The sequence below is a fragment of the Nematolebias whitei genome, chromosome 12, assembly GCF_014905685.2.
Source record: "Nematolebias whitei isolate Nwh7 chromosome 12, NemWhi1, whole genome shotgun sequence".
In the NCBI taxonomy this organism is placed as follows: domain Eukaryota; kingdom Metazoa; phylum Chordata; class Actinopteri; order Cyprinodontiformes; family Rivulidae; genus Nematolebias; species Nematolebias whitei.
This window is the reverse complement of record NC_056509.1, coordinates 1146332-1149317: the sequence shown is the minus strand read 5'-3', so window position 1 is coordinate 1149317 and position 2986 is coordinate 1146332. Positions and strand designations below refer to the sequence as shown.

Sequence of the window (2986 nt, the reverse complement as noted above, 5' to 3'; positions counted from 1 at the left end):
GTCTCACGTCACTGATCTCTGTCACATATCTGTCAAGTAGCTCGAAAAAGAGAGAACCCGTTTAAATTAAGTATAATATCAGGTACTTGAACTAGTCCAGATATTATAACGTGTAGTGTAGCTCCGAAGCTAAACGAAGCTAACCGAACTATCTCACTACAAATGGAAGAAACCTGTAGCTTCGTGAACGTTCTGGAAAGAACGTTATAAGAATGTTACGCAAGGGGAAAAACCCTAAAATACAGCTCTGAGCCAATCAGCATAAGACAGCATAGAATGACTGTGCATTATTGAACAAAAATACACCCAGGTTTTAATATGCATAAGAATGACTGGCAAAATCTCATAAGAAGCCAGTGAAGTCGGACCAAGGTCCCCCCTAAAAGTTTGGGATAAGCCTGATGGGGTGACTGGCCGAGAGATGTCAGTCAAAATTTGAGGCTTTATAAACAGAGGGTTTCAGAGAAAGCTCTGCTGTTTGGGGACCCACTTCACAAAGCGAAGGACCTCAGGACAAGATCCGAAGAACCTTTGGACGAATTGTGGATTAATAGGGCAATTTTGGACGGTTTTAGCTGGAAAAGAACAGGGGTGGAATCCGATGGAATAAGTTTCTTTTTTGGAACTATTTCTTCAAAACTCAACAGCCCGGATTAAACCTGACACCCTTTTTCTTCAAATTGAACCAGAACAAGGACCAGGGAGTGGCCCACATCCGAACAAATGGGATTGGGAAATCTGCTCCTTACCAGATTCAGAAAACATGGTAAGGGGACGCTCCTCAAAATTGATCCTTACTAAAACCTTATCCCAAATTTTAGCAGTGGTATATGAATTGACCAGCAGAAAAATTAATTATATTAAAAACCTGGTTGCTCAGAGTTGTAGAAGGGTCTTCTTTGTGGTGAGGAATAATCTGTTAGGGCAGGTAGAGAGAGCTGGTAAACTGTATGGGTACTTGTGTTCCCGGGGGAAACTTCAGAGGGAACCAGCTACTAGATGGTTCGATTAGTCTTTCGCCCCTATACCCAGGTCGGACGACCGATTTGCACGTCAGGACCGCTGCGGGCCTCCACCAGAGTTTCCTCTGGCTTCGCCCTGCCCAGGCATAGTTCACCATCTTTCGGGTCCTACCGCGCGCGCTCTTGCTCCACCTCCCCGACGGGGCGGGCGAGGCGGGCCGGTGGTGCGCCCAGGACCTGGGGTGGCCCGGGATCCCACCTGGGCCGGCGCGCGCCGGCCTTCACCTTCATTGCGCCTCGGGGTTTCGAGCGAGCCCTCCGACTCGCGCGCGCGTTAGACTCCTTGGTCCGTGTTTCAAGACGGGTCGGGTGGGTAGCCGACATCGCCGCTGACCTCTTGCGCACTGGGAAACGTGGGCCGGTCCCCGCCCTGGCGGCGCGGCGCGGCCGGGTCGCACTGAGAACAGTCCGTCCCGGTCGGCGGCCGCGCCGGGGGCGAGGGGGCCCCGTCCCTCCCGCGCCGGAGCGGGGAGGAAGGGCGCAGAGAGGCACGTGGTCCGCGGCCCCGGGAAGCGGCGAGGTGCAGGCGAGGGGCCGCTGTAGAGCTCGCGGCCGGAGCCACAAGCCACCTTCGTCCCCAGACCCTTCCAGGCCGACCCAGAGCCGGTCGCGGCGCACCGCCACGGAGGAAATGCGCCCGGCGGGGTGCAGCCGACGCGGGGGGAGGTCCCCCGCCCAGGAGGGCGGGGGATCCTCCGCCGCCGCGCGGCCGTCGCTCCTCGCCGGGTTGAATCCCCCGGGCAGACTGCGCGGACCCCACCCGTTTACCTCTCAACGGTTTCACGTCCTCTTGAACTCTCTCTTCAAAGTTCTTTTCAACTTTCCCTTAAGGTACTTGTCCGCTATCGGTCTCGTGCCGGTATTTAGCCTTAGATGGAGTTTACCACCCGCTTTGGGCTGCGTTACCAAGCAACCCGACTCCGAGAAGACCGAGCCCCGGCGCGACGGGGGCCGCCACCGGCCTCGCACCGTCCACGGGCTGAGCCTCGATCAGGAGGACTCGGGCCCACCGAGCCGCGCTGGGCAGGGGGTCTTCCGTACGCCACATGTCCCGCGCCCGCCGGACGGACGGGGATTCGGCACTGGGCTCTTCCCTCTTCGCTCGCCGCTACTGAGGGAATCCTGGTTAGTTTCTTTTCCTCCGCTTAGTAATATGCTTAAATTCAGCGGGTCGTCTCGTCTGATCTGAGGTCGTGGTCGAAGGTTTGTGGTGCGCGGCTCCGCGCGCCGGCCCGCCGGGGCGGGACCGTCGCGCGAAGGCTCGCGGCGAACTCAGCGGGTTCGGACGGCGTGGATCCGTCGCGTCCGCGACGGGCACGTCCCATGGGGCCGACGCGTCGCCCGCACGGCTGGCTCCCTTCCTCGGTCCCCCGCTGGGGCGGACTCCGCACCGACGGTCCCAGAGGGTCGGACGCGTGGACGCGGGCAGCGCGGAGGAGAGGGATCTCCACCGGCAGCCGCGCCTCCGCGAGCGCCACGGGCTCGAAGGGAAGAGGCACCGCCCCCCGGCCGCACGCCCCCCGGAGAGAGGGCGTGCGGCGCGGGGAGGGAAGGAGGCGTGGGAGGGCCGTACGGACGCCGGAGGTACGGTCCGGAAGACGTGCCCGAGCGCGAGGCGCGCCGGGCCGACCGGTCTGCACTTAGGAGGACGAAGGCGGGCGAGGCCGCCTGCGACGCTCCAACCGCGGAGACGCGAGCGTCTCCGATTGATGACTGAGCGACCCTCAGACAGACGTGGCCCCGGGAGGAACCCGGGGCCGCAAGGTGCGTTCGAAGTGTCGATGATCAATGTGTCCTGCAATTCACATTAGTTCTCGCAGCTAGCTGCGTTCTTCATCGACGCACGAGCCGAGTGATCCACCGCTGAGAGTTGTCCGTGTTTTTCGAAACGGGCCGGTGCTTTCTGGACGACTCGGGTTATCGCCTCCACCTCCCGTGCGCTCCGTCCGCGCGGGCGCGCGGCC

The 2986-nt window shown here is 60.5% G+C and overlaps 1 non-coding gene across 1 annotated transcript; it reads right to left on the bottom strand.

Annotated features, from left to right (window-relative positions):
* Window positions 1-2740: 2740 nt before the first annotated feature.
* Window positions 2741-2894, bottom strand: LOC119418774. The gene has a single exon (XR_005187218.1). It is a non-coding gene; the product is annotated as a 5.8S ribosomal RNA (ribosomal RNA).
* Between the last annotated feature and the right edge of the window lie 92 nt (window positions 2895-2986).